Raw genomic sequence first — 14,673 nt, 5'->3', positions numbered from 1 at the left:
ACCCACCCACATGACGACGTCTGTCTACCCACCCACATGACGACGGGCGTCTACCCACCCACATGACGACGGGCGTCTACCCACCCACATGACGACGGGCGTCTACCCACCCACATGACGACGGGCGTCTACCCACCCACATGACGACGGGCGTCTACCCACCCACATGACGACGGGCGTCTACCCACCCACATGACGACGGGCGTCTACCCACCCACATGACGACGGGCGTCTACCCACCCACATGACGACGGGCGTCTACCCACCCACATGACGACGGGCGTCTACCCACCCACATGACGACGGGCGTCTACCCACCCACATGACGACGGGCGTCTACCCACCCACATGACGACGGGCGTCTACCCACCCACATGACGACGGGCGTCTACCCACCCACATGACGACGGGCGTCTACCCACCCACATGACGACGGGCGTCTACCCACCCACATGACGACGTCTGTCTACCCACCCACATGACGACGTCTGTCTACCCACCCACATGACGACGGGCGTCTACCCACCCACATGACGACGGGCGTCTACCCACCCACATGACGACGTCTGTCTACCCACCCACATGACGACGGGCGTCTACCCACCCACATGACGACGGGCGTCTACCCACCCACATGACGACGGGCGTCTACCCACCCACATGACGACGGGCGTCTACCCACCCACATGACGACGGGCGTCTACCCACCCACATGACGACGGGCGTCTACCCACCCACATGACGACGGGCGTCTACCCACCCACATGACGACGGGCGTCTACCCACCCACATGACGACGGGCGTCTACCCACCCACATGACGACGGGCGTCTACCCACCCACATGACGACGGGCGTCTACCCACCCACATGACGACGGGCGTCTACCCACCCACATGACGACGGGCGTCTACCCACCCACATGACGACGGGCGTCTACCCACCCACATGACGACGTCTGTCTACCCACCCACATGACGACGTCTGTCTACCCACCCACATGACGACGTCTGTCTACCCACCCACATGACGACGGGCGTCTACCCACCCACATGACGACGGGCGTCTACCCACCCACATGACGACGGGCGTCTACCCACCCACATGACGACGGGCGTCTACCCACCCACATGACGACGGGCGTCTACCCACCCACATGACGACGGGCGTCTACCCACCCACATGACGACGGGCGTCTACCCACCCACATGACGACGGGCGTCTACCCACCCACATGACGACGGGCGTCTACCCACCCACATGACGACGTCTGTCTACCCACCCACATGACGACGTCTGTCTACCCACCCACATGACGACGGGCGTCTACCCACCCACATGACGACGGGCGTCTACCCACCCACATGACGACGGGCGTCTACCCACCCACATGACGACGGGCGTCTACCCACCCACATGACGACGGGCGTCTACCCACCCACATGACGACGGGCGTCTACCCACCCACATGACGACGGGCGTCTACCCACCCACATGACGACGGGCGTCTACCCACCCACATGACGACGGGCGTCTACCCACCCACATGACGACGGGCGTCTACCCACCCACATGACGACGGGCGTCTACCCACCCACATGACGACGGGCGTCTACCCACCCACATGACGACGGGCGTCTACCCACCCACATGACGACGTCTGTCTACCCACCCACATGACGACGTCTGTCTACCCACCCACATGACGACGGGCGTCTACCCACCCACATGACGACGGGCGTCTACCCACCCACAATATAACGACGGACGTCTACCCACCCACATGACGACGGGCGTCTACCCACCCACATGACGACGTCTGTCTACCCACCCACATGACGACGGGCGTCTACCCACCCACATGACGACGTCTGTCTACCCACCCACATGACGACGGGCGTCTACCCACCCACATGACGACGGGCGTCTACCCACCCACATGACGACGGGCGTCTACCCACCCACATGACGACGGGCGTCTACCCACCCACATGACGACGGGCGTCTACCCACCCACATGACGACGGGCGTCTACCCACCCACATGACGACGGGCGTCTACCCACCCACATGACGACGGGCGTCTACCCACCCACAATATAACGACGGACGTCTACCCACCCACATGACGACGGGCGTCTACCCACCCACAATATAACGACGGACGTCTACCCACCCACATGACGACGGGCGTCTACCCATCCACAATATAACGACGGACGTCTACCCACCCACATGACGACGGGCGTCTACCCATCCACAATATAACGACGGGCGTCTACCCACCCACATGACGACGGGCGTCTACCCACCCACATGACGACGGGCGTCTACCCACCCACATGACGACGGGCGTCTACCCACCCACATGACGACGGGCGTCTACCCACCCACATGACGACGGGCGTCTACCCACCCACATGACGACGGGCGTCTACCCACCCACATGACGACGTCTGTCTACCCACCCACATGACGACGTCTGTCTACCCACCCACATGACGACGGGCGTCTACCCACCCACATGACGACGGGCGTCTACCCATCCACAATATAACGACGGGCGTCTACCCACCCACATGACGACGGGCGTCTACCCATCCACAATATAACGACGGACGTCTACCCACCCACATGACGACGGGCGTCTACCCACCCACATGACGACGGGCGTCTACCCACCCACATGACGACGGGCGTCTACCCACCCACATGACGACGGGCGTCTACCCATCCACATGACGACGGGCGTCTACCCATCCACATGACGACGGGCGTCTACCCACCCACATGACGACGGGCGTCTACCCACCCACATGTCGACGGGCGTCTACCCACCCACATGACGACGGGCGTCTACCCACTCACATGACGACGGGCGTCTACCCACCCACATGACGACGGGCGTCTACCCACCCACATGACGACGGGCGTCTACCCACCCACATGACGACGGGCGTCTACCCACCCACATGACGACGGGCGTCTACCCACCCACATGACGACGGGCGTCTACCCACCCACATGACGACGGGCGTCTACCCACCCACATGACGACGGGCGTCTACCCACCCACATGACGACGGGCGTCTACCCACCCACATGACGACGTCTGTCTACCCACCCACATGACGACGTCTGTCTACCCACCCACATGACGACGGGCGTCTACCCACCCACATGACGACGGGCGTCTACCCACCCACAATATAACGACGGACGTCTACCCACCCACATGACGACGGGCGTCTACCCACCCACATGACGACGTCTGTCTACCCACCCACATGACGACGGGCGTCTACCCACCCACATGACGACGTCTGTCTACCCACCCACATGACGACGGGCGTCTACCCACCCACATGACGACGGGTGTCTACCCACCCACATGACGACGGGCGTCTACCCACCCACATGACGACGGGCGTCTACCCACCCACATGACGACGGGCGTCTACCCACCCACATGACGACGGGCGTCTACCCACCCACATGACGACGGGCGTCTACCCACCCACATGACGACGGGCGTCTACCCACCCACAATATAACGACGGACGTCTACCCACCCACATGACGACGGGCGTCTACCCACCCACAATATAACGACGGACGTCTACCCACCCACATGACGACGGGCGTCTACCCATCCACAATATAACGACGGACGTCTACCCACCCACATGACGACGGGCGTCTACCCATCCACAATATAACGACGGGCGTCTACCCACCCACATGACGACGGGCGTCTACCCACCCACATGACGACGGGCGTCTACCCACCCACATGACGACGGGCGTCTACCCACCCACATGACGACGGGCGTCTACCCACCCACATGACGACGGGCGTCTACCCACCCACATGACGACGGGCGTCTACCCACCCACATGACGACGGGCGTCTACCCACCCACATGACGACGTCTGTCTACCCACCCACATGACGACGTCTGTCTACCCACCCACATGACGACGGGCGTCTACCCACCCACATGACGACGGGCGTCTACCCATCCACAATATAACGACGGGCGTCTACCCACCCACATGACGACGGGCGTCTACCCATCCACAATATAACGACGGACGTCTACCCACCCACATGACGACGGGCGTCTACCCACCCACATGACGACGGGCGTCTACCCACCCACATGACGACGGGCGTCTACCCACCCACATGACGACGGGCGTCTACCCATCCACATGACGACGGGCGTCTACCCATCCACATGACGACGGGCGTCTACCCACCCACATGACGACGGGCGTCTACCCACCCACATGTCGACGGGCGTCTACCCACTCACATGACGACGGGCGTCTACCCACTCACATGACGACGGGCGTCTACCCACCCACATGACGACGGGCGTCTACCCATCCACAATATAACGACGGACGTCTACCCATCCACAATATAACGACGGACGTCTACCCATCCACAATATAACGACGGACGTCTACCCACCCACAATATAACGGACGTCTACCCACCCACAATATAACGGACGTCTACCCATCCACAATATAACGACGGACGTCTACCCATCCACAATATAACGACGGACGTCTACCCATCCACAATATAACGACGGACGTCTACCCATCCACAATATAACGACGGACGTCTACCCATCCACAATATAACGACGGACGTCTACCCATCCACAATATAACGACGGACGTCTACCCATCCACAATATAACGACGGACGTCTACCCATCCACAATATAACGACGGACGTCTACCCATCCACAATATAACGACGGACGTCTACCCATCCACAATATAACGACGGACGTCTACCCATCCACAATATAACGACGGACGTCTACCCATCCACAATATAACGACGGGCGTCTACCCACCCACATGACGACGGGCGTCTACCCATCCACATGACGACGGGCGTCTACCCACCCACATGACGACGGGCGTCTACCCACCCACATGACGACGGACGTCTACCCATCCACAATATAACGACGGACGTCTACCCATCCACAATATAACGACGGACGTCTACCCATCCACAATATAACGACGGACGTCTACCCATCCACAATATAACGGACGTCTACCCACCCACAATATAACGGACGTCTACCCATCCACAATATAACGGACGTCTACCCATCCACAATATAACGGACGTCTACCCATCCACAATATAACGACGGACGTCTACCCACCCACAATATAACGGACGTCTACCCACCCACAATATAACGACGGACGTCTACCCATCCACAATATAACGACGGACGTCTACCCATCCACAATATAACGACGGACGTCTACCCATCCACAATATAACGACGGACGTCTACCCACCCACAATATAACGGACGTCTACCCATCCACAATATAACGACGGACGTCTACCCACCCACAATATAACGACGGACGTCTACCCACCCACAATATAACGACGGACGTCTACCCATCCACAATATAACGACGGACGTCTACCCATCCACAATATAACGACGGACGTCTACCCACCCACAATATAACGGACGTCTACCCATCCACAATATAACGACGGACGTCTACCCACCCACAATATAACGACGGACGTCTACCCACCCACAATATAACGGACGTCTACCCATCCACAATATAACGACGGACGTCTACCCATCCACAATATAACGACGGACGTCTACCCATCCACAATATAACGACGGACGTCTACCCATCCACAATATAACGACGGACGTCTACCCACCCACAATATAACGGACGTCTACCCATCCACAATATAACGGACGTCTACCCACCCACAATATAACGACGGACGTCTACCCACCCACAATATAACGGACGTCTACCCATCCACAATATAACGGACGTCTACCCATCCACAATATAACGACGGACGTCTACCCATCCACAATATGACGACGGGCGTCTACCCATCCACAATATAACGACGGACGTCTACCCATCCACAATATAACGGACGTCTACCCATCCACAATATAACGGACGTCTACCCATCCACAATATAACGACGGACGTCTACCCATCCACAATATAACGACGGACGTCTACCCATCCACAATATAACGGACGTCTACCCACCCACAATATAACGACGGACGTCTACCCATCCACAATATAACGACGGACGTCTACCCATCCACAATATAACGACGGACGTCTACCCATCCACAATATAACGACGGACGTCTACCCATCCACAATATAACGACGGACGTCTACCCATCCACAATATAACGGACGTCTACCCATCCACAATATAACGGACGTCTACCCACCCACAATATAACGACGGACGTCTACCCATCCACAATATAACGGACGTCTACCCATCCACAATATAACGACGGACGTCTACCCATCCACAATATAACGGACGTCTACCCATCCACAATATAACGACGGACGTCTACCCATCCACAATATAACGACGGACGTCTACCCATCCACAATATAACGACGGACGTCTACCCATCCACAATATAACGACGGACGTCTACCCACCCACAATATAACGGACATCTACCCACCCACAATATAACGACGGACGTCTACCCATCCACAATATAACGACGGACGTCTACCCATCCACAATATAACGACGGACGTCTACCCATCCACAATATAACGACGGACGTCTACCCATCCACAATATAACGACGGACGTCTACCCATCCACAATATAACGACGGACGTCTACCCATCCACAATATAACGACGGACGTCTACCCATCCACAATATAACGACGGACGTCTACCCATCCACAATATAACGACGGACGTCTACCCATCCACAATATAACGGACGTCTACCCATCCACAATATAACGACGGACGTCTACCCATCCACAATATAACGACGGATGTCTACCCATCCACAATATAACGACGGACGTCTACCCACCCACAATATAACGACGGACGTCTACCCATCCACAATATAACGACGGACGTCTACCCATCCACAATATAACGGACGTCTACCCACCCACAATATAACGACGGACGTCTACCCATCCACAATATAACGACGGACGTCTACCCATCCACAATACAACGGACGTCTACCCATCCACAATATAACGGACGTCTACCCATCCACAATACAACGGACGTCTACCCATCCACAATACAACGGACGTCTACCCATCCACAATACAACGGACGTCTACCCATCCACAATACAACGGACGTCTACCCATCCACAATATAACGGACGTCTACCCATCCACAATACAACGGACGTCTACCCATCCACAATATAACGGACGTCTACCCATCCACAATATAACGGACGTCTACCCATCCACAATACAACGGACGTCTACCCATCCACAATATAACGGACGTCTACCCATCCACAATACAACGGACGTCTACCCATCCACAATATAACGGACGTCTACCCATCCACAATATAACGGACGTCTACCCATCCACAATATAACGGACGTCTACCCATCCACAATATAACGACGGACGTCTACCCATCCACAATATAACGACGGACGTCTACCCATCCACAATATAACGACGGACGTCTACCCATCCACAATATAACGACGGACGTCTACCCATCCACAATATAACGACGGACGTCTACCCATCCACATGACGACGGGCGTCTACCCATCCACAATATAACGACGGACGTCTACCCATCCACAATATAACGGACGTCTACCCATCCACAATATAACGACGGACGTCTACCCATCCACAATATAACGACGGACGTCTACCCATCCACAATATAACGACGGACGTCTACCCATCCACAATATAACGACGGATGTCTACCCATCCACAATATAACGGACGTCTACCCATCCACAATATAACGACGGACGTCTACCCATCCACAATATAACGACGGACGTCTACCCATCCACAATATAACGGACGTCTACCCACCCACAATATAACGACGGACGTCTACCCATCCACAATATAACGACGGACGTCTACCCATCCACAATATAACGACGGACGTCTACCCATCCACAATATAACGGACGTCTACCCATCCACAATATAACGACGGACGTCTACCCATCCACAATATAACGACGGACGTCTACCCATCCACAATATAACGACGGACGTCTACCCACCCACAATATAACGACGGACGTCTACCCATCCACAATATAACGGACGTCTACCCATCCACAATATAACGACGGACGTCTACCCATCCACAATATAACGACGGACGTCTACCCATCCACAATATAACGGACGTCTACCCATCCACAATATAACGACGGACGTCTACCCATCCACAATATAACGACGGACGTCTACCCACCCACAATATAACGACGGACGTCTACCCATCCACAATATAACGACGGACGTCTACCCATCCACAATATAACGACGGACGTCTACCCATCCACAATATAACGACGGACGTCTACCCATCCACAATATAACGGACGTCTACCCACCCACAATATAACGACGGACGTCTACCCATCCACAATATAACGGGCGTCTACCCATCCACAATATAACGACGGACGTCTACCCATCCACAATATAACGACGGACGTCTACCCATCCACAATATAACGACGGACGTCTACCCATCCACATGACGACGGGCGTCTACCCATCCACAATATAACGACGGACGTCTACCCATCCACAATATAACGACGGACGTCTACCCATCCACAATATAACGACGGACGTCTACCCATCCACAATATAACGACGGACGTCTACCCATCCACAATATAACGGACGTCTACCCACCCACAATATAACGACGGACGTCTACCCATCCACAATATAACGACGGACGTCTACCCACCCACAATATAACGACGGACGTCTACCCACCCACAATATAACGACGGACGTCTACCCATCCACAATATAACGGACGTCTACCCACCCACAATATAACGGACGTCTACCCATCCACAATATAACGACGGACGTCTACCCACCCACAATATAACGACGGACGTCTACCCATCCACAATATAACGACGGACGTCTACCCATCCACAATATAACGGACGTCTACCCACCCACAATATAACGGACGTCTACCCACCCACAATATAACGACGGACGTCTACCCATCCACAATATAACGACGGACGTCTACCCATCCACAATATAACGGACGTCTACCCACCCACAATATAACGACGGACGTCTACCCATCCACAATATAACGGACGTCTACCCATCCACAATATAACGACGGACGTCTACCCATCCACAATATAACGACGGACGTCTACCCATCCACAATATAACGACGGACGTCTACCCATCCACAATATAACGACGGACGTCTACCCATCCACAATATAACGACGGACGTCTACCCACCCACAATATAACGGACATCTACCAACCCACAATATAACGACGGACGTCTACCCACCCACAATATAACGACGGACGTCTACCCATCCACAATATAACGACGGACGTCTACCCATCCACAATATAACGACGGACGTCTACCCATCCACAATATAACGACGGACGTCTACCCATCCACAATATAACGACGGACGTCTACCCATCCACAATATAACGACGGACGTCTACCCATCCACAATATAACGACGGACGTCTACCCATCCACAATATAACGACGGACGTCTACCCATCCACAATATAACTACGGACGTCTACCCATCCACAATATAACGGACGTCTACCCATCCACAATATAACGACGGACGTCTACCCATCCACAATATAACGACGGACGTCTACCCATCCACAATATAACGACGGACGTCTACCCACCCACAATATAACGACGGACGTCTACCCATCCACAATATAACGACGGACGTCTACCCATCCACAATATAACGGACGTCTACCCACCCACAATATAACGACGGACGTCTACCCACCCACAATATAACGACGGACGTCTACCCATCCACAATATAACGACGGACGTCTACCCATCCACAATATAACGGACGTCTACCCATCCACAATATAACGGACGTCTACCCATCCACAATACAACGGACGTCTACCCATCCACAATATAACGGACGTCTACCCATCCACAATACAACGGACGTCTACCCATCCACAATACAACGGACGTCTACCCATCCACAATACAACGGACGTCTACCCATCCACAATATAACGGACGTCTACCCATCCACAATACAACGGACGTCTACCCATCCACAATATAACGGACGTCTACCCATCCACAATACAACGGACGTCTACCCATCCACAATACAACGGACGTCTACCCATCCACAATATAACGGACGTCTACCCATCCACAATACAACGGACGTCTACCCATCCACAATATAACGGACGTCTACCCATCCACAATATAACGGACGTCTACCCATCCACAATATAACGGACGTCTACCCATCCACAATATAACGGACGTCTACCCATCCACAATATAACGACGGACGTCTACCCATCCACAATATAACGACGGACGTCTACCCATCCACAATATAACGACGGACGTCTACCCATCCACAATATAACGACGGACGTCTACCCACCCACAATATAACGACGGACGTCTACCCATCCACAATATAACGGACGTCTACCCATCCACAATATAACGACGGACGTCTACCCATCCACAATATAACGACGGACGTCTACCCATCCACAATATAACGGACGTCTACCCATCCACAATATAACGACGGACGTCTACCCATCCACAATATAACGACGGACGTCTACCCACCCACAATATAACGACGGACGTCTACCCATCCACAATATAACGACGGACGTCTACCCATCCACAATATAACGACGGACGTCTACCCATCCACAATATAACGACGGACGTCTACCCATCCACAATATAACGGACGTCTACCCACCCACAATATAACGACGGACGTCTACCCATCCACAATATAACGGGCGTCTACCCATCCACAATATAACGACGGACGTCTACCCATCCACAATATAACGACGGACGTCTACCCATCCACAATATAACGACGGACGTCTACCCATCCACATGACGACGGGCGTCTACCCATCCACAATATAACGACGGACGTCTACCCATCCACAATATAACGACGGACGTCTACCCATCCACAATATAACGACGGACGTCTACCCATCCACAATATAACGACGGACGTCTACCCATCCACAATATAACGGACGTCTACCCACCCACAATATAACGACGGACGTCTACCCATCCACAATATAACGACGGACGTCTACCCACCCACAATATAACGACGGACGTCTACCCACCCACAATATAACGACGGACGTCTACCCATCCACAATATAACGGACGTCTACCCACCCACAATATAACGGACGTCTACCCATCCACAATATAACGACGGACGTCTACCCACCCACAATATAACGACGGACGTCTACCCATCCACAATATAACGACGGACGTCTACCCATCCACAATATAACGGACGTCTACCCACCCACAATATAACGGACGTCTACCCACCCACAATATAACGACGGACGTCTACCCATCCACAATATAACGACGGACGTCTACCCATCCACAATATAACGGACGTCTACCCACCCACAATATAACGACGGACGTCTACCCATCCACAATATAACGGACGTCTACCCATCCACAATATAACGACGGACGTCTACCCATCCACAATATAACGACGGACGTCTACCCATCCACAATATAACGACGGACGTCTACCCATCCACAATATAACGACGGACGTCTACCCATCCACAATATAACGACGGACGTCTACCCACCCACAATATAACGGACATCTACCAACCCACAATATAACGACGGACGTCTACCCACCCACAATATAACGACGGACGTCTACCCATCCACAATATAACGACGGACGTCTACCCATCCACAATATAACGACGGACGTCTACCCATCCACAATATAACGACGGACGTCTACCCATCCACAATATAACGACGGACGTCTACCCATCCACAATATAACGACGGACGTCTACCCATCCACAATATAACGACGGACGTCTACCCATCCACAATATAACGACGGACGTCTACCCATCCACAATATAACTACGGACGTCTACCCATCCACAATATAACGGACGTCTACCCATCCACAATATAACGACGGACGTCTACCCATCCACAATATAACGACGGACGTCTACCCATCCACAATATAACGACGGACGTCTACCCACCCACAATATAACGACGGACGTCTACCCATCCACAATATAACGACGGACGTCTACCCATCCACAATATAACGGACGTCTACCCACCCACAATATAACGACGGACGTCTACCCACCCACAATATAACGACGGACGTCTACCCATCCACAATATAACGACGGACGTCTACCCATCCACAATATAACGGACGTCTACCCATCCACAATATAACGGACGTCTACCCATCCACAATACAACGGACGTCTACCCATCCACAATATAACGGACGTCTACCCATCCACAATACAACGGACGTCTACCCATCCACAATACAACGGACGTCTACCCATCCACAATACAACGGACGTCTACCCATCCACAATATAACGGACGTCTACCCATCCACAATACAACGGACGTCTACCCATCCACAATATAACGGACGTCTACCCATCCACAATACAACGGACGTCTACCCATCCACAATACAACGGACGTCTACCCATCCACAATACAACGGACGTCTACCCATCCACAATACAACGGACGTCTACCCATCCACAATATAACGGACGTCTACCCATCCACAATATAACGGACGTCTACCCATCCACAATATAACGGACGTCTACCCATCCACAATATAACGGACGTCTACCCATCCACAATATAACGACGGACGTCTACCCATCCACAATATAACGACGGACGTCTACCCATCCACAATATAACGACGGACGTCTACCCATCCACAATATAACGACGGACGTCTACCCATCCACATGACGACGGGCGTCTACCCATCCACAATATAACGACGGACGTCTACCCATCCACAATATAACGGACGTCTACCCATCCACAATATAACGACGGACGTCTACCCATCCACAATATAACGACGGACGTCTACCCATCCACAATATAACGACGGACGTCTACCCATCCACAATATAACGGACGTCTACCCATCCACAATATAACGACGGACGTCTACCCATCCACAATATAACGACGGACGTCTACCCATCCACAATATAACGACGGACGTCTACCCATCCACAATATAACGGACGTCTACCCATCCACAATATAACGACGGACGTCTACCCATCCACAATATAACGACGGACGTCTACCCATCCACAATATAACGACGGACGTCTACCCATCCACAATATAACGACGGACGTCTACCCATCCACAATATAACGGACGTCTACCCATCCACAATATAACGACGGACGTCTACCCATCCACAATATAACGACGGACGTCTACCCATCCACAATATAACGGACGTCTACCCACCCACAATATAACGACGGACGTCTACCCATCCACAATATAACGACGGACGTCTACCCATCCACAATATAACGACGGACGTCTACCCATCCACAATATAACGGACGTCTACCCATCCACAATATAACGACGGACGTCTACCCATCCACAATATAACGACGGACGTCTACCCATCCACAATATAACGACGGACGTCTACCCACCCACAATATAACGACGGACGTCTACCCATCCACAATATAACGGACGTCTACCCATCCACAATATAACGACGGACGTCTACCCATCCACAATATAACGACGGACGTCTACCCATCCACAATATAACGGACGTCTACCCATCCACAATATAACGACGGACGTCTACCCATCCACAATATAACGACGGACGTCTACCCACCCACAATATAACGACGGACGTCTACCCATCCACAATATAACGACGGACGTCTACCCATCCACAATATAACGACGGACGTCTACCCATCCACAATATAACGACGGACGTCTACCCATCCACAATATAACGGACGTCTACCCACCCACAATATAACGACGGACGTCTACCCATCCACAATATAACGGGCGTCTACCCATCCACAATATAACGACGGACGTCTACCCATCCACAATATAACGACGGACGTCTACCCATCCACAATATAACGACGGACGTCTACCCATCCACATGACGACGGGCGTCTACCCATCCACAATATAACGACGGACGTCTACCCATCCACAATATAACGACGGACGTCTACCCATCCACAATATAACGACGGACGTCTACCCATCCACAATATAACGACGGACGTCTACCCATCCACAATATAACGGACGTCTACCCACCCACAATATAACGACGGACGTCTACCCATCCACAATATAACGACGGACGTCTACCCACCCACAATATAACGACGGACGTCTACCCACCCACAATATAACGACGGACGTCTACCCATCCACAATATAACGGACGTCTACCCACCCACAATATAACGGACGTCTACCCATCCACAATATAACGACGGACGTCTACCCACCCACAATATAACGACGGACGTCTACCCATCCACAATATAACGACGGACGTCTACCCACCCACAATATAACGGACGTCTACCCACCCACAATATAACGGACGTCTACCCACCCACAAT

The 14,673-nt window shown here is 53.0% G+C and overlaps 1 protein-coding gene across 1 annotated transcript in view; it reads right to left on the bottom strand.

Moving 5' to 3' along the window:
* LOC129829619 (disco-interacting protein 2 homolog B-A-like) overlaps positions 1 to 14,673 on the bottom strand; it is a 151,651-nt gene that overhangs the window by 30,474 nt on the left and 106,504 nt on the right. The window lies entirely within an intron of this gene.

This window comes from Salvelinus fontinalis, chromosome 31, assembly GCF_029448725.1.
Source record: "Salvelinus fontinalis isolate EN_2023a chromosome 31, ASM2944872v1, whole genome shotgun sequence".
Classification (NCBI taxonomy): domain Eukaryota; kingdom Metazoa; phylum Chordata; class Actinopteri; order Salmoniformes; family Salmonidae; genus Salvelinus; species Salvelinus fontinalis.
The sequence above is the reverse complement of the archived record's forward strand: the minus strand, read 5'-3'. Positions and strand labels throughout refer to the sequence as shown.